Below are 20,806 nucleotides of genomic sequence, written 5' to 3' on the forward strand. Positions count from 1 at the left end.
GGGAAAGGTCAGCGGCCATCGGGACAATCAGACTGGTGGTGACATTCGGAGAAGAGTCACGAATTGTTTCCAAAGTACTCGAGTTCGTTGTGATCGATTGTCCAACCACATACAATGCGATTTTGGGATGACCTGCGCTGATGGCATTTGAATCCATAACCTCTATCCGCCACCTGCTAATGAAATTCCCATCAGCTATGGGGATATGCACAGTCAGAGGCGATCAGCTCGCTGCCAGGGAATGCTATATCATTTCTATGAAGGGAAAATCATAACCCAGGCAACAAGCGATGGTCATAAATGACGGAGGTGAGGAGTCCCAGGAAGTAGAAGTTACTCGTGGGATGGAAGAACCTCAGTATGAAGAGGATAGTGAGGTCACCCAATGTGATGACATTGACCCACAGGTAGGCGAAGATAGTTCAAAGCTCAAAGCCATAGAAGAGCTCGGGGAAGTAAACATCGATCCCAAAGAAGCTTCAAGAGTCGTAATGAATGGAAAGAATCTTGACGACAAAAGAAAGACAGAACTGGTCGATTTTTTAAAATAACATGGACGTCTTTGCTTGGTCGCATGAGGATATGGTGGGAATCAGTCCGAATATAATAATGCACATTTTAAATTTTGACAAGAACGTGCCTGCAAAATCCCAAAAATGGATACTTTTGGGAATGGTCCGAATTGAAGCCCTTGAGGAAGAAGTAACTCGGTTGCTAAAATGCGGGTTTATCTAGAAGGCGAAATACCCGATTTGGGTGGCCAATCCCGTGCTGGTCTAGAAGTCGAACGGGAAGTGGAGAACCTGTATCGAATTCTCCGACCTAAACAAAGCTTGTCCAAAGGACAATTTCCCATTGTACAGGATTGACCAGTTGGTAGATGCCACGGTAGGTCACAAGCTCATGTCTTTCATGGACGTGTACTCTGGATATAACCAGATCGCGATGAACCCTGTGGACCAGGAGCATACAAGTTCCACGACCGAGCATAACGTATATTGTTACAAAGTTATGCCATTTGGATTGAAGAATGTCGGGGCTACATACCAACGCTTGGTCAACAAAATGTTCACTAACCAGATTGAGAAAAGTATGGAGGTGTATGTCGATGACATGCTTGTCAAGTCGAAGACAGCCAATAACCATGTACCCGATCTGGATCAATGTTTTGGAATATTAAGGAGATATGACATGAAGTTAAATCCCCATAAATTCATTTTCAGGGTGGCATCTGGAAAGTTTATGGGGTTCATAGTCAACACGAGGGGAATAGAGGCGAATATTGAAAAAATCAGATCATTGTTGGAAATGCCTTCACCCAGGTCACGAAAAGAAGTACAAGGCCTAACTGGAAGGGTGACGGCTTTGAATCGCTTCATTTCGAAATCCACTAACAAGTGTCTGCCATTCTACAACTTTCTCAGAGGAAAAAAGAAATTTGAGTGGACCGAGGAGTGCGAACAGGCATTCCACGACCTAAAAATGCATTTGGCTGAGCCCCCAGTATTATCTAAACCAATACCTAGAGAGTCTCTGTTACTTTATCTGGCCGTGACATAGAATGTAGTTAGTGCCGTGTTAGTTCGAGAAGAAGATCGTGCTCAGAAACCAGTGTACTATGTAAGCAAAAGGCTTCTCTAAGCTAAGTCATGATACCCACTAATAGAGAAGATGGCATTCTATCTGATATTGGCTTCCAGAAAGCTTCGGCCATACTTCAAGTCCCATTCTATCAACGTCTTAACCGACCAACCTTTAAGGAAGGTTTTGAAAAAACCTGAAACGTCAAGACATCTTTTAAAATGGGCCATCAAACTTAGCTAGTTCGAGATATTGTACATGCCACGGAATTCAATCAAGAGCCAGGCCCTTGCTGATTTTATGGCTGAATGCACCAGTTTTCAAGACGAGCTCATGAGGGAGCCAGCGCAGGAATTATGGAAAATTTTCATTGACGGATCATCGAACGAGAACGGGTCAGAAGCTGGGATAATCTTAATCTCGCCAGAGGGACATCGATTCCATACAGCTCTAAGATTCAGATTTGAGGCATCCCACAATGAAGCAAAATATGAGGCCTTACTTGCAGGGCTGAGGGTTGCAAAAGAGCTTAAGGCAAAAGCCATCCAATGCTACAATGATTCCCAACTTGTAGTAGATCAGGTATTGGAGGAGTATCAAGCTCGCGACAACAAGATGGCAGCCAACCTAGCTGAGGTAAAAGGGGAACTATCTGATTTTGAGTACAGCTTTATTGAACAGATACCCCGCGAGCAGAATTCTAACGCTGATGCTTTGGCACAACTTGCTACCACAAAAGAGGCTAAAACATTAAATGTAGTACCAGTGGAGTTCTTGGAGAGCCCAATTATAACGGGAGAAGCAATGGAGGTCAGAATGATTGACATAAGACTGACCTGGATGACTCCTATAATGGAATATCTCGCAACTGGAAAGTTACCCGATGACAGAAAAGATGCGAGAAAAATACTCTATCAAGCTCCACGGCATGTAATAGTCGATGGAACCTTAACCATTTTGCAAGAAACACACAAAGGTTTTTGTGGAGATTATGCTCGGGGGGGGGGGGGGGAACCTAGCGCTGAAGGTACTGAGACAGGGTTATTTTTAGCCCACTTTAATGAAGGATTCGATTCTGTATGTTCAGAAGTGCGACAAATGCCAGTGTTTCGCCATAGTTGCCTGAGCTGCTCTAGTCGAGCTAACAATGATTTTCTCACAATGGCCATTTGCAGCATGGGGAATTGACCTCATAGGTTCCCTACCTATGGGAAAAGGAGGAGTTTGATATGCGGTGGTGGCGATCGATTACTTCACGAAGTGGGTAGAAGCAGAACCTCTGGAAACCATCACCTCAAAGAAAGTCCTATATTTCGTGGTGAAAAGTATCATCTATCAATTTGGACTCCCTAAGAAGATCGTGTCAGACAACAGGACGCAGTTCGATAGTGATCTCTTAACAAACTTTTGTGAAAGATACGGCATAACGAAGAGTTTCTCATTGGTAGACTACCTGCAAGCCAACGAGCAGGTCGATGCTGTAAATAAAACTCTTAAGGAGAGCTTGAAGAAGAGGTTAGACGAAGCCAAAGGATTATGGCTCAAACAGCTCCCGCAAGTACTTTAGGCCTACCAAACATCTCATAGAACCTCCACAGGGCATACTCCTTTTTCCCTAACTTTTGGAAGCGAGGCCATGCTTCCAATTGAAGCCATGTTAACTACTCACAGGCAAAGGACGTTTGATCAAGAATAGAATAACGGGCTACTTAACGCATCTCTCGATCTGATCGAAGAAAAATGAGAGGAATCACAATTACAGCTTGCCCATTATCAACAAAAGATCACTCGTTATTTCAATTCAAATGTCAAGGGGCGTAGACTTGGATCAGGAGACTTGGTTCTACGAAGGGTCTTTTGGGCGAATAAAGATCCTAAGGATGGTGTGTTGGGCTTGAACTGGGAAGGATCATACCAGATCGTAGAGGTCTTACGCGAGGGAACTTTTAAGCTAGCTCAACTGAATGGGGAAGTAGCCCCACAGACTTAGAATGTTCTTCACTTGAAAAAGTATTATCAATAGTGCTACCATCAATTAAATAACAAATGGATTATTAAATAACTATTTGTTAGTTTTATTATTGTGAGCTCTTGTTCTCATAATTGTAAAAGCAACCAGTAAAATTTATACATTATGGTTACTTAGGGGGCACATAACCTAGGTCGGTGAGATTTTTGAAAAAATTAAGGATCGGGCCCCTGGTTAACTTCGAGAGCCTATCTTTCTCGCATGAGCGGCACCACGATCTCTTCCTCGTCAGTTTCCTTAGTGTTTGGAAAGGCCTCTTGAGATGAAGGGAGCTTGAGGATAACCGAGAGCAGAGCTCGGGTCCTCAGAGCTAGTGTCCGACCTTCGCTGATCAATTCACACGCCAACATCGTGGCATCATTCACGACCTGGCAATAATATTTTTCCCCAGGGGGAAGACTAGACAAAGTCTGGTACCGACCCCCGAGGGTCACATATTTTCCCGTCCTTGCGAATATAGATGCACGAGAAACAAACTCAGTCATAACATATGTAAAAAAAAGGTATTTACAATGAAAGGGACAAAATTGACGTGCTGAGTTTACAAAGAAAAAGGACTTACGAGAACGGTTGAAGTATTGATATTCGCAGTTCTTAAATCCATTTGACATAAAGAATAAATCTTTATAGTCGTTTGGATGGCTAGGGAGCTCAATGATGGAGGTGGAATTCAGAAACTGGGTAAGGTAGTAGAACCCATTACCTCGCCATTTCTGTTCAGGTCTCACTTTGAGGCAGAAGAAATATAAAATATCTACTTGATTGGGGACATCCCACTCATGCCTCAGAAACAGATATTTTAGCCACACCAAAAGTCTGTAGGAATTCGCGGGGAGGCTAGAAGGGAGCCAACTTGACGTAGTTTAAAAAATCTACGAAGTATTGGTCCAATGGAAGGAAAGCACCAGCCTTCAAGTGCTTGTCACTCAAGCGCCATAATCGTCCTAGAAGGGGTCACAACTCCGCTCTCCTTCAAAGGCAGGTCGGGCGAGGAGACTGTCAGCTCCTAGGTCGATGTTATGACTTAGGAGAATTTTATTTACTCTTCCCAGAGTCATAATCTTTGAGACTATATGTTCAGCCTCGAAGAAAGTGTTGGGGTTGACGACGACCTCCTTCTCCATCACAGGACCAAAATGTTGAATAGGAGATTCGGAGGCAACCTGTTTGCCTTTGTTCTTATGCTGGGTAGATGAGCTCGCGGTGGTCTTCTTTGGAGGTGCCATGTTTCAGATTGCCTGACGACAAACCGGCCTAGTTAGCAAGCGACCTAAGATGGTCTATAACTATGGTTGTGGTGGTACGGAGGAAGAAAAGGACTACTTTCAACGTTTGAAAGTTTATACGAGCTAAAGTTTTTCCTAGCCTCATCGTGCGATGCCACGCAATATCCTAGGCTATGTGCCTTGGTTTCTTAAAATCCCCAGACACTTTGGGATCCACGTTTTAGAAATGTCAGGCCCACTACAATCCTTTGGAAAGAAGTTTAGCGCAAAACCGCCTAAGGAATTGTAACCCCTAAGCTACCAGGTATTAAACCTAAAAACCCTTCAGTTTCCGTACCCAAAACAAGTATTCTTTAAATCGATTTGCCATTAGAGCAACCCAAATTAACCTAGAAATTTGCCTAGTTTTATGAATGTCTTATTTTTATAATACGTTTGGATTCACTCATGGAACCTAAACCAAAAACTATTTCATATTAGCACATAGAAATAGCCTAATGATGCCGAACATTCAACATGTTCAAAGTAGAAATAAAAAAAAATTCAAACCAAGGGATGAAATGCTTACATGAAATATGTTCGATTGAGATAGGGTGTAGATATGGCCACGGGAAGCTAGAAAGCTTCTAGGGGTCTGGGATACGATGAAAAGTACTGGAGATTCTGGAGAAGAAGAAAGGAAGCTTGAGAGTTTGAAAAGGGAGATTTTTTTAATACAAAGGTGGAGAGGTCTGAGGATTGATCACCCTATTTATACGTAAACTACGAAAATTCATCGGGGCCATCCAATTGGGTTAGCTCGAGATCCAAGACTAAGATTAAAAAGACCAAATGGTGGCAAAAAGTTGACAAGATAGTTATTTCAGTCCTCAAAACCAAAAATGATGCCAGTCGCAGAAAGCCACGTGTCCAATACTTGAGTAATAGGCAGGCACGATTTTATGTGACAAAAGTCTAAAAGCCCCTACTGTGTATGTCAGAAAGTGACGAGCAGGAGCTTGGGGAAAAATGTTGTGCCCTAATTTTAACACGAGTTCACTCACTCAGGTCAGGTACAATTGTCAGGTAAATATGTGAAAAAATAACCAAGTAGAATATCTGGTTATTAACCATGTGAGTAGCTCGAGACTCGTAGTGGTAAAATCTAGTATTAGGCGTCCTGGACTTATTACGAACTAGGAGTTAGATAACTATCAAGCATGAGCTCGGAGTCAAATAGTTGTCAAGCTTAAGCTCGTATGAGATATTTAGCTCGGGAGGACCTAGATATAACGCACATTGAAGGATCCCAATAGGCTCAGGGATTCTTTATATGCTCATTAATGACTAGGCTGTATCATATTTATGTCATTTATTACCCAAGATAGCACAAACCTATTTATTATGTTATCAAATCATATCCCAATGTAAATGGGAATATACTGTATTAATTATATACCATATGTATAATTACATGGTGTGTTGACACGGTTACCCAAACCTGTCCATGGAATTCCCTATAAATACTGGGAATATTGGACAGGGAAGGGGACCATTATTCTGTATTACCGAAACTCTGCCAAAATAGAGAGAGAAACAGTAATAATATTGGCTCGTGGACTTGGTGGATTTTAACTACTAAACCATGTAAAAGTTCTGTGTTTTTTAGCGAGTCCTGGTTATTTCCTTACAGTTTAATATTAAGCATTATTCTACCCTTTTTATTTCTTAATATATTGTTGGCGAAAAACCGCATCTACAGGTACAACCTAGGGTTTATGTCAAACAAACCTTAGTCTATTGTTACTATAATTATTTTTAATTATTTACTTAATTAAAAATTAGAAATTAAATTAAAATAGTTTTAATTTTGAAATTCTTTAATTGAAATAATGTTGAATTAAATTACCCAAATTCAAATTGGGGCTTAGAAACTCTTGGGTGTTAAAACCCAAAGTTTAATTATTTTAAAAGTTTGTTTAAAATAATTAAAAAAAATTATAATTCAAAATGGATATGGAAAAGGGTGGCATTGGCTCAACAAGACTACTTCTCAAGGTTGAAGATCAAAGTGCTCTTTGTCAGGCCTTAGTTAGTCTAGGTTACTTTTTCATGTATATTTTTTCAAGTGTTGTAATTTTTCTAGAAATACCCAAAAATTACCATACCCGCTTTTATTTACTTAGTATAAATATTTGAATGTGATTAAAATGTTTGATATTTTGTCATGCATTATAACACATCATTCATATACCCACACAGTATGCAATTAGCATGCATTACATTCGTTTAGAAAATGCTATTAGGAACGTCATATATATCAAATTTGGTAAGTTAGATATTTACTTAAATCAAATCCTATCATTAATATGATATTATTATTATTATTATTATTATTATTATTATTATTATGAACGATAAGGTAATAGGAATATCTCTATATATATGAAATTGAAGAAGAAGAGAATAACATTTTTTGACCAGTACAACAGAATAGACAATTTAGAATAGTTCTTAGAGTTTTTTTAAGAAAAAACAAAAAAAAACTCTTTCTTCTTCTTCTTTATTCTAGTCATTCTCAGACCTTAATCCAAGTTCTCATGTGTTGAAAAATACTTGTGATTCCTAAAATTGCAAACCTATGTTCTCTATGTGCCCACACACATTTTGAGTGTAGAGAACACTCCGGAAGATCTTGGTTTGAGTTCAATAAGCTTTGGATAGGAAGATCGAAAAATATACAAGAAGACTAAAGGACACTTGATAGACATCAAGAGGCAATTGTTTATGTTCTTGAATTTTTTGTGTTAATATGTTAAATATAAATATATTATATATTTATATATTTGTTGCATGATTAATAATATTGTATGTTAATGTTTCTGAATTGTTTTCTTGGTCATATAAACTGTTTATATGATCAATAAAATTTTGTTATTGTTGTTTTTGTTCTTAAAACAATGGGCCCACCTCGCCAATTTCGATGCGTGCTCTCAATGCTTTTCCAACGTACACACCCTTAAACAGATAACAGACTATTCACATAACGGCCTAAGTCGACCTAGGTGCTTTACCAGTCACTAGGTTTGCGGTCTTCACAAAACGAGTGAGCATAACACCCTAGATGGCCATGCCATGGTGACCTGCATTCAGCATGCTTGTTGTTGTTCCCGACCCTCGCTGATCTCGGTCTACGCCATTCTCGACCTTCACCATACAATCACAATCACTCAAACATATCATAACAATTTCAAATATTCATACATGGCATTAAACACAGATATCGGGCCATGCCCTGCTCTATGGGCACAAATTATTTTTTTATCTGTTTCCCGAGCTGACTATCTAGTGTGATCCGGAGAGAGATCCCTTGAACCTGAGCCTTGGCGGTAAATCCTAGACAAAAATATAATAATAATAACATCCATCAATCCCTAAATCAATTAAGAACTTAAGAATAGTTTTCTAGCCTCTGGGAAAAATGAATTCTACTAAACTGGGTAGTAGGATCCTTCCCGAGCCCATAGATTTGGGTTCCCAAGCTTAAAACCCTATTTTGGTCACTTTCCTTAATTTGAGCCGTGGCCTACCCCCATAGGGTTGCAATGCACTACAAATCAGAAAGCCTTGGGGCTCTCTTCTGGGGAACACGGACCGTGACGTGCCCTATTTCCGTCGCGATGCCTGGGCAGAATGAGAGGCTCCCCAGGCCTCTTCGCACACACGTGTCATGGTGCCTGTAGAACAGGGTCGCGACTCGAGCACAAAACCCAAAAATCCTTCATGTTTTCAATACGCTTTCATTAGCCAAATTTACCAGTTCACACCCAATTCAACCTCTAAACCCAGAATTCAGTCTAGTGTTCATATCAAAGCAACATAACCAATATAGATACCCAAAAACTTATCCCATAAACTCATCAAAACTCGAAAATCAGATCATAAGGTTCAACCCCATAAGACCTCTATACCACAACAGAAAAACTCAACAAGATCAGTAGAAGTCCTTACCTCAATTGTGTGATTCAAGATCTGAGTTGCTCCTAACTACTTCAGGCTTCAATTCCCTTCTAATCCCACGCTTTCCTCCTTGAATTGCAACAAAATTCCCCTTAGCTTTGAGAGAGAGAGAGAGAGAAAAGGTTGAGAGAGTTATGTTTTTTTTTCTGGTTAGTTCTAGTGTCCTAAGCCAAATCCAAGTCTATCCCCAGCTGCAACATGTTCAAAATGCCCCTAATTAACCCTTAGCCACTTAATGCCTCCAAGGTCAATCCCGTCATTTGCCACCTCTTGCTAATTCCTCAAGTATTCCTATAAATCCTCAATTAACCCGGACATACTCAAATAACCGCTAAATCACTACCCACTACCCACTAGGTCCCGAACACGTATTGTGTAATGTCCTCCTAATCTAGGATAGTTACGCTGTGTATTTTAAATAGTGTTAGACTTGCTAATCAATTCATTTGTTTATAAACATGTAACTAAGGTTAACGTAAAGGGGTTGGGTTAAAAATTTTGGTCAAAGGAACTGTTGACTTTTCATTTAAAAGGTTCATACACACATGGGATCCCAAAATATCACAAACAACCATTAAAAGGGTGTATATACATAAAAAGTTACAACCGGCCCACCTAAGAGGCAAAATAAGGGATACAGCCCTAGTTCCTCTGAGATACCCTCGGTCGTGGTGGACAAGGAGCCGCATATGTACATGCCGTCACTGAAGCTCTCCAACTCATGGCTGGTCAAGATTTCCTTTCCCCTTACCTGCAGCACATAGCACCCATGAGCCAAGGCTCAGCAAGAAAACTTAAACATGTGCATGAACAGTAAATACAGGTCGTAAATACATATCTAGCATGCCTAGCAGTAATAACCTACTAATGCATGCATACAATTACAAATAAATGATCATTGGATCATTCTGGGTCCCACAGCAATGTACAATTGACCATAGAGTCAAGCCTGGGCCCTATGCCCTAGCTATGTGACCATAGACTCACCTGGTGCCTTTGCCCTTAGCTCTGAGTAACTATCCATAGAGCTAGTCCAGCGTATCTGGCGCTTTAATTTTTAAACGAAAAGAGGGTCGACCAATGTAATAGTACGCTCCTGATTGAGCCTAAGTCTTTTGACCAACGCGCCACACGCTATTGCTGCCCTTTACTAATAAGTCAAGCCCTGAGCCAGGTATTCAAATACAGATACAAATACATATAAGCATGCTTAATACAATACAAGTATGCATACATATTAATCATATAATACCATCAATTAAATGTAAATATAGTAATAACCATGTTCCTTAACGGGGTCGAGCCCTAACTACACAAACCATGGGAACAATCATATGACACTTAGCCAGAAACGGGATATTCAAGTATGTTTAATCAACAAGCGCAATCATGACTCAAACACAAACATTCTCAGGTGCCCGAGCCCTATTCATAATTATAATCAACATCTGGGCCAAGCCCTAATCACATATATCACATATTGGGTGAAGTTTTCTTACCTCAGGTCTGAGTGCACCGTAAAATAAGAACGACCCTCGAGCACGATCCCGGTTCCAAGCCCCTAGCAATAACCTAGTCACAACCATTATATAGGATCACATCAATAACGAGCAACTAAAGGCTTCCGGACTCAGTCCTAGCCTCCGAGATGTCGAATTCTACTAAATCAGGTAGTAGAATCGATCCCGAGCTCTTAGGGTTGAGTTCCCGCACTCAAAGACCCTCCCGGGGATCAAAACCCCTTAAGCGTCCTGGCCCCAAGCATCTGAGCCGTGGCGCGCCCAAGTCAGAGGCTCCAGCCTCTCTCTTCACTGAACACGCGTCGCAATGCAGCCTAACATGCGCCGCGGTGCAACCTCACATCGGAACCCTCCCTGGCCTCTGGTTCAAGAGGGTCGCAGCACCCCGAGAACAGGGCTGCAGCACCCCGAGAACCCAGAATCCTCTGGATTTTCTTCATTCAAACTCAACCACAAACCACCCCAAATCATTCTAGAACCACAATTCAATCCCCAGAACATATTCAAAACATTACCAGCATCAAAACACAACTTAAAATTGATTAAAAACCCATCAAAAACCCAAAATCCAACTCTTGAGCAACATGCTAAAGAACACCTCAAGAGCACTAAAATTTCTAATAGAATTAAACTAAAATAGAGGTTAGAACTTTACCTCTTCTATGATTCAGTCCCCCTAGCTGTAGCTAATCCAATTCTAGAGCTAAGCCTCCAATCTCCCAAGCTTCAGCCAAAAATTTCCTTAGTTTTCCTCAAGTAACTCACATAGAAAAAATGAGAGAGAGAGAGAGAGTCTGTTGGGAGAGCTACTAATAGTGTTTGTTGCGTTTCCTCAAGGCTTAAGTCACTTAAGCTATCCCGAGGCTTGGGGAACCAAAAACATCCCTGAGGGAAAAATGGTCAAAATCCCCAATATTTCCTCCTAATCTCACTGACTCCAAAAATATCCTCAAATACTTATTCCCGTTACCCGATAATGTTCGCCCCGAATCAGGTATTGGGTCCCATTATGACTTTCTCGCTAACCTACTCCCTAGGATCGTCTCGTGTGAGCAACCCAAATAAACCCATATAATAATGTGGTCTCTCACATTTATCACATATATGCACATATATACAATTATGCCCACAACAGGCCTCTGCTCATACTCATTCATCTATCACCTTCCCAGCTTGCATCAATACACACCCCAAACCCTGTCGTGAAGCATCGCAGTAGACCACAAACTTCTCCTTGTTTGATGGAAGACTCAGCACCGGAGCGATGATCAGTCACCGCATTAAGTCCTTGAAACTGTTCTCACATCTATCTGTCCAGACATACTTGGTCTTATTATGCGTTAGCTTAGTCAACGGTGTGGCTATCCTGGAGAATCCCTCAACGAAACGCCAATAGTACCCTGCTAATCCCAAAAAGCTCCTAACCTCTAGTACACTCTCGGCCTTGGAAAATTCCTCACTGCCTCAATCTTGGTTGGGTCCACTAGAATCCCCTCCATACTAACAATGTGACCATGAAATGTTACTTGGGGCAACCAAAACACACATGTACTAAACATAGCATATAGCCTATGCTCCCTCAACCGCTGTAGTACCAAACAAAGGTGATGCTTGTTCTCTGTCTCTGATTGGGAGTACACCAGTATATCATCGATGAATATGATCACAAACTTATCCAAATAATCCTTGAAAACCCTATTCATCAAGTACATAAAGGTTAATGTGGCATTGGTTAATCCAAAGGACATGACTAGGAATTCATAATTTCCACACCGCGTATGGAATACGGTATTTGGTATGTCCTCCTCTTTAATCCTCAACTGATGGTAGCCAGACTGAAGGTCAATCTAAGAGAACATCATTTATCCCTGTAGTTGGTCAAACAAGTCATCGATCCTGGGTAGTGGATATTTATTCTTAATAGTTAACTTATTCAACTCCCTGTAGTCGATGCACATTCTTAAGGATCCATCCTTCTTCTTAACAAACAATACTGGAGCACCCCATGGCGAAAAACTAGGTCTGATGAATCCTAGATCCAGTAACTCCTGCAACTGGATCTCCAATTCCTTCAACTCTGCTGGAGCCATTCTGTAGGGTGTCCTCAATACTGGCTCCGCCTTTAGCACCAACACTATAACGAACTCGATCTCTCAGTGTCGTGGAAACCCTGGCAGTTCTACTAGAAATACATCAGGAAATTCACACACTAGTCTAGTTTCATCCAGTCCAACTGAAAAGATCCTAGAGGTATCCACTATGTTCTCTAGGAATCCTATGCAACCTTCTTTCAATAGGCCTCTAGCCTTCAGTGTTGTGATCATAAGCACTCATGGCCCACTCACTGTCCCCACAAACACAAAGGGTTCTTCCCCTTTCGGTTTAAAAGTCACCATCTGATGCTTACAATCTATCGTCACCCCGTACTTTGATAACCAATTCATTCCCAGAATCATATCAAGGTCATCCATCGCCAGTTCAATCAGGTCCACAGACAACTCCCTACTGTCTACCTCTATCGGAAATGCTCTAACCCATCTCCTAAAGACTACCAATTCCCCAATTAGCAACAAAGTCCTGAATTCCCTAGCATACAAATCACAAGGTCTACACAACAGTCTATCACCCTAGCAGATACAAACGAATAAGTATCTACTGAATCAATCAATGCAGTAAATGAAGAATCGACACTAGAAATATGACCTATCACGACCGAGGCACGAGTCTCAGCCTCGATCTTGGTCAAAGTAAACACTCTGGTTGAGTTAAGTCTGTCACTCCTCTTGGGTTCTTCCTTTCTAACTTATGGGCAGTCCTTCCTCAGGTGACTGACACTCCTACATATGAATCATGCTCTGACTCTACACTCCCCTAGATGTCGCCGCCTGCACCGCAGATAATCTAGGAAGCTTCTCCAATTCTCTCCCCCACCCTGACGGACACTAACATCACCATGTGCCCTCTTATCTAGACCAAGTGGAACAAAAGAATATGGGCCTTTCTCTTCTGCTCACTGGGGCCACTACCCTAACTAGAACAAGTGAAGGGATGCATTGTCCTCCGAGCATCGCGCTTAGCGGTGCCCTCTCTCTATATCTGATCTCCAGGCCCCTTAGTTGTAAGGGCTTTCTTCACTACCTGAGCATAAGTGGTAGTCCTTGGGTCTGGTGCTATCTTGACATCTCGAGCTATCATCACATTCAATCTCTGTACCATATCTGTAGGCACCAAATCCGGCGCGAATTTCACCAACTGGTCAAACTTTAAAGCCTACTATGGGACGGTCATTCTGTTATGAGTTAGATTAGTAAACTCATCCACCTTTGTAGCTCAGACGGCAACACAATAATACTTTTCATTGAATACATCTCTGAATTCATCCAAGATCATAACGGTCATAACCCTGCTCTAGGACACAACTTCCCACCAGATGCGGGCGTCACCCCTCAACATGTAGCTGGCACAAACCACCCTCTCATTTCCTTCCACCCCCATGAAGTCCAATATGGAAGAAATCATATTCATCAACTGCTCTGCTAACAGTGGGTCTGGACCGCCCTCAAAGGTGGGAGGGTGCTGCTTTTTGAACCTTTCATACAAAGGCTCCTACCTGTTCTCCATCATAAGCTAGGCTGGTACTAGTGCCACAGCTTGTGGAATCTGTAACCCACACCCCGGGGAGGGGCCTACTGCCTCAGTTCTCAGAGTTCATCTTCAGTTTGCTGAAGTCTGGCTTGCATTTCGACAAACATTTGTTGCCAGTTTGGTGGTCCTGACCCTGGTTGTCATCTTCAGCGACATTGTTTCGAAGTCTAATCGATCGCAGAGTCATAACTTCAATATGCCTGCAATCAATGATGTCGTACATTAGGCACGATAACAACATCGAAAAACCACCTCCAATTCCAATCAGTCAAATACAACATCAAGTCAACATAATGCACGCATCACATAGACATATAAAAATCAGAGGGGCCATTCCCTGGCATCATATATACATATATATATATTCATCATGCTCTATCTATATTAATCAGGCAAACAGGAAAACTCAAGCAAGCAATAAACATATAATTCACTTAATACTGACCAACCCTGAGTCGAGCTTTTCTCTAGCAGCGAGCATACATGTTCGGTCAATCTCTAGGAACCATAAACCTTGGCACGCTCTGATACCAAGTTATAACGCCCTACTACCTTAGAGTCGTTATCATGTGATTTTAAAATGTACCATTAGCTCGCTAATTGAGATTTTAGATCGAAAACAGTAATTAAGCCAGAATAAGGATTCATTTAATGAAAATTTAAGTATAAAAGGGTTGGACGTCCATTAAAGTCATAAAAGTGATACATTGGGATTCCAAAATACTGTTTCAAAATGTTTTTACAATTCAAAATTTAAGGTACAGTAGACCTAAGCGAAAAAATCATATGTCTATAATGTGTCTCACAAACAACCCCAGCCGTGGCAGCCAGGTAGGCCGAACATGTACGCGCCACTCCATGACCTCTAACGCATGCTTGGTCGGCCTTTCCCTTGCCCTTACCTGCACCATAGAGCACCCATGAGCCAAGGCCAACCAAAAACATTCCACATATAGCATATGACAATTTAATAAAATAAATACACAACCTTAAACAGATAACAGACTATTCACATAACGGCCTATGTCGACCTAGGTGCTTTACCAAACACTGGGTTCGCGGTCTTCACCGAATGGGTGAGCACAACACCCTAGATGGCCATGTCATGGAGGCCTACATTCAACATGCTTGTTGTCGTTCTCACTCCTCGCCAATCCCGACCTTCACCGATCCTGACCTTCTCTGTTCCTGGCCTTCGTCGTTCCTGGCCTTCGTCGTATAGTCATAATCAGATAAACATGGCATAACAATTTCAAATATTCATACACAACATTAAACAAATATAATCGGGCCATGCCCTTCTCTATGGGCACAAACAGTTTTCTTGCGTGTGTCCCATTTTGATTGTTTAGTGTGATCTCGAGCGCGATCTCCTAAACCTGAGCCTTGGCGGTAAAACCTAGTCACAACGCAATAATAATAACATCCATCAAGGCTTAACCCAATTAATAACTTTAGAATAGTTTTCTATCCTCCGGGACCTTGACTCCTACTAAATCAGGTAGTGGGATCCTTCTCGAGACCTTAGATATGGGTTCCTGAGCTTAAAAACCTATTTTGGTCACTTTCCTTAATTTGAGTTGCGGCTCGCCCCCCTAGGGTCGTGGCGCACTACAAGTCAGAGAGCCTACTTGCGTCACGACAACTGGGCAAAATCAGAGACTCCCCAGGCCTCTTTGCACACACTGGTCGTGGCGCCTAAAGAACAGGGCTGCAGCTCGATCCCAAAACCCAGATATCCTTCATGTTTTCACTACGTTTTCATCAACCAAATTTACCAATTCAACCCCAAAAATTAGGATTCAAGTCTTCAATTCGTATCAAAGAAACATAACCAGTATAGATACCCAGAATCTTATCCCATAAACTCATCAAAACTCAAAATCAGATCCTATGCTTCAACCCCATAAGACCTCTAAACCACAACAAAAAAACTCAACAAGATCAGCAGAAGTACTTAACTCAATTGTGTGATTCAAGCTCTGAGTAGCTCCTAACTACTTATTCTTCAATTCCCTTTTAATCCCACGCTTTCCTCCTTGAATTTCAGCAAAATTCCCTTAGCTTTGAGAGAGATGGAGTGTCGAGAGAGAGAGAAAAGGTTGAAAGAGTTATGTTTTTTTTCTGGTTAGTTCTAGTGTCCTAAGCCAAATCAAAGTCTATCCCCAACTGCAAAATGCCCCTAATTAACCCTTAGCCACTTAATGCCTCCAAGGGAAATCCCGCATTTTCCACCTCCTGCTAATTCCTAAAAATCCTCAATTAACCTTAACATACTCAAATAACCACTAAATCACTACCTGCTACCAGTAAATCTGGAACACGTATTGTGTCCCCAAAATACCCCTAGGCTCACCCCAAGCTGGGTATTCGACCTCGTTGGGACTATTCCACTATTTCGCTCCCTAGAATCGTCTCGGATCACACATCACAAATATATTTCCACAATCTTGTGGTCTCAAACACAACACACATATCTTACATTTATGCCCTCAACGGGCCAAAATTACAAATATATCATTATTAACAAGAACGTACCCACATGCATATTTAATTCTCCTAAACATGCATATCTATTCATATAATCATTTAATCCATGTAATAACATAATTAAATCAATTATTGCCCTCTCGGCACGTTAATCAAGGCACTAAGCCTTATTAGTAGATTTGGTTGTTACACTTAACCTTGGCACGCTGCGATACCAAGTTGTAACGCCCTGCATAGCCAAGACCGTTACACTGTGTATTGTATATAGTGATAGGCTCGCTAATCGAGTCATTTGGCCATCAACGTGCAACTAAACGTGATTAATGACTTAGGGTTAAAAAATTTGGACGAAAGGAAGTCTTTTCACTAAAATATGAATTTTGTACATGAGATCCCAAAATAAACGTTTACAAGGTCGTTTACAGTTTCAAAAGGGTAATTACACCTCAAAATTTTCAAACAGTCGACCTAATCAAAAAATTAGGGTTTGACCCTAGTTCCCCTAAAAAGCCATGCCAGCAGCCGCATATGTACACGTTGTCCCCAAAGCTCTCCACCTCATGGTTGGTCCAACTTCCCTTTCCCCTTACCTGCACCACATAGTTGTAACTGCTTGGATAACCAAGACCGTTACGCTGTGTATTTTAAAATAGTGCAAGACTTGCTAATCAAGTTGTTTGAACAATAATGTGATCCTAAGGTCAACTATCAGGTTAAGGTTAAAAGATTTTGATCGTAAACGGTTTATTTTCATTAAAATAGATGTTTAATACATGGGATCCCAAAAATAGGGTATATGTGGTAATTACAATTCCCAAAACTGGATACAACACACACCAATCTAATGACAAAATATAAGTTTTAGGGCTCTGTCCCTGTAACTTTCCCTCAGTCATGGCGGTCGAGCAGTTGACTATATACACTCCGCCCCAGAGCTCTCCAACTCATGGTTGGTCCGGTTTCTGTTTGCCTTTACCTACACCACGTACCACCCGTTAGCCAAGGACCAACAAAAAAACCATAAACAACAAGCACATATAGCAACAGTAGTATTCAATCTATCTTAATTTAATTAGTTCAATTATATAACAAAGTATGAGTATTAAACTAAACAATGGTAAACATATAATTTCAAGTTCATATCTTAGCCAGTTGCATAAATGTTCAGGGTTGGCAAGCTGAGGTCGAGCCCTCTGTTTATCTAGCTGACCCTGGCTCGCTTAGGTCGAGCTGTGTTTAGTACGCTTATCATCAGCCCCAACACCCTTAGTTCATTTAATCTTAAATAACATAACAATCATATAATCACACAATACACATATTCAATTATTGGGGATCTCAATCCCGTTTACAACCACAAGGGTGCAATTTTCTTACTTTGAATCCCGAGCGAAGAATTAAGAACGATCTCGAGCATGATCCTCAGCCCTGAGCCTTAGCGATAACCCTTAGATTTCAGCCTAATTCCTCAGCAATCTTCTGACTTTCCAGCCTATTCCCTTCCAAAGTTCCCAGCTCAAGTCTCAAGTTCTTTCTGTTTTTCCCTTAGCTTCCATACTCAAGTAGAAAGAGAGAGAGGGATACGTGTATGAGGGAGAGAGAGAAGGCTGAGAATTCAGAACACTTGGGGGTGATTTCTGGCTAAGTCTAGAGTTCCCACTGAGTTAATCTCTTAACTCAAAAACACCAAACTGCCCCCCCCCCCTGACTTACTTAGTCCTTTAATTTGTTCTAAGGGTAAACTAGTATTTTCCCCAGTTCCCGCTAATTCCTCAAGTGTTCTTAACATTAACTAGTTAATCTTATCGTGTCCAATTAATTACCAAATACTTATTCATTACTAAATACATCCCAAAATATTCTCTAAATTCCCAAAATACCCCTAGGCTCCCCCAAGCCGGGTATTATTCCCCTTGTGACTATTCCGCTACTCTACTCACTAGGATTGTCTCGGGCCATATACTACAAATATATCCACATAATAATGTAGCCTCAACCATTTTTCACTTATAATCACATTTATGCCCTCAATGGGCCAAAATTACAATCATACCCTTATAAACAGCAAAGGGACCACATGCATATCTAATACTCATAAACATGCATATAATATATTCACATATTCATATAAATCATGCTTGCCACATAATCGCTCATTTAATCAATTAAACACATATATAAACCAATTATACCCTCCTCATACGCTAATCAAGGAACTAAACCCTATTAGAAAATTTTGGGTCGTTACAATAGCACTCGTGAGCCAAGGCTCAAAAAGAAAACTTAAACATGCTCATAAGCAATTACTAATATATTACATAATCATAATAAGCATGTCTAGCAGTAATAACTCTACTCATGCATGCATTCTATTCAAATAAATGACTACAGCCTCATATCAGGGCCCGTTGCACCAAATAACTAACTAATAAGTCATACTTGGGTCCAATGGTATAGGATACGGGACCATGGAGTCACCCCAAGGCATACCAAGCTTAGTGATGGCCTAGCATACATCGCGCGTTAGTTTTCCAATGACCATTAGGTTGGACAAGCGTATGTCATGCTCCTGGTTAGGCCTAACCATATCGACCAACGCTCAGCGTTATTTCCACCCTTGACTTATAAGTCATTGCTTTTTGAATAAGATAATGCAAACATGCATACATCATCTAATAATTATTCAGAAAAAGAGTATTCAATCATGCTTAATCAAGTAATCACAGGCACAATCATAATTATGCTCATTCACAGGGACCAGATCCTTAATTAAATATATGTTCAACAACTGGGCCAAGCCCTAATCACATACATCACGTATTGGGTGCAGTTTTCTTACCTTGGATCTAAGCACAAGTTAATTAACAATGACCCCCGAGCACGATCCCATCCAGAGTGCTAGCGGTACCCTAGTCACAACCATAATAAGAGATATCCATCAAATATAAGTTTAAAAATCGGGCCAAGCTCATGACACGTGGCATAACCCAATGGGTTCATGGGCCCTTTTAAGAGGTGCGGTCCCATCCTTAGCCTAATGAATGAGGAAAGAGGAAACTATGATAGCCCTAAGACTATCGAGCCCAACAACATTCAATGGGCGCGAGCATAATGAAGGAATCGGGACTGAGAGGCAAGCCCAACTCATCTCCCCGGCCATGACCAACCTACATCCTCTGGGATGTTAATTAAGGTGCCAAACTAATTGTTCATGGAGACAGACCTTATCAAGAATCCAGGGAGATCTTCCATGTCATGGTGTCCACCATGGAAAATGAACCCGAGTCCTGGTGAACGAACTAGGACTCCGATTAATTAACCATGACTATCGTAAACAAACCCGGACCAGATGTACAGATAGGGTAAGCCTAGTTTTCCGCAATGTTGACCTATCCCCACAAAATCCGGTAGTTGGTCTCCTCAACTAACCTGCAGAAGAGGGTATGCACGGAATGTACACTATTCCTAGGAAACAGTATTGCCACTACTCTGGCAGATCTTGTCCCCAAGATCCCCTTAGTAGCCCACGTTGACTAGTCCGTGCTAACGTACAATGGGTAGATGTAAGGCTTGGCCACGCCTAAGTCGGTCCTATGGGCCCAAATTAATAACATCTAATTATATTAAATTATTTGTATTATGGCTCCGTTAGCGAGCAAATTATAATTACATCCCTACTGGGCCCGGATTAGTCCGACCCAAGCTACTTGACTGCCTATAAATAGGACCAGTTGTGCACTATAACAGGGATCCCAGAATTTCACTTGTAAGCAAAAACTCTGCCAAAACTTATAGAAAAGCTCCATTGTCAAAACTCTCTAAAGCCTAATACTAGTGTACACCCTGAATATCCGCACACACTTTGGCGAGCTAAAACAGGGCCTAAATCGGTCTGCCACATGTCAACTGTCCACCCGAAGCTGATTGTTACGGACCTCTAAACAATCAGCCCAAGCTAAGGGATCATTTTGCTACTTCATGCATGGAGCCATTGTGTCGACATAATAGAAGCCACGAGCTGGCACCACATTAAGCTCGTGGTGCGTCAGAGGTCTGACACCCCCGAATCCTTATAAAGTCAACCACGCAATACAAACGTGCATATATCAGACATCACATGTCTATTCCATTCCTGAATTCTTGGGTGCGCAGTATAAACATGCGTGTTCAGACGTCCCATGCCTGATTTGGGCCATGCGGCCCAAATCTGTCTTTACCTATTGATTAGACCACACTTTACTGTAAGGTTTATGAATTAATCATCGGTGTCACATAAATGACATGATGGATGAAGAGATCACGGGATGACGGAACCC

The sequence above is a fragment of the Humulus lupulus genome, chromosome 5 (genome assembly GCF_963169125.1).
Source record: "Humulus lupulus chromosome 5, drHumLupu1.1, whole genome shotgun sequence".
Taxonomy (NCBI): Eukaryota; Viridiplantae; Streptophyta; class Magnoliopsida; order Rosales; family Cannabaceae; genus Humulus; species Humulus lupulus.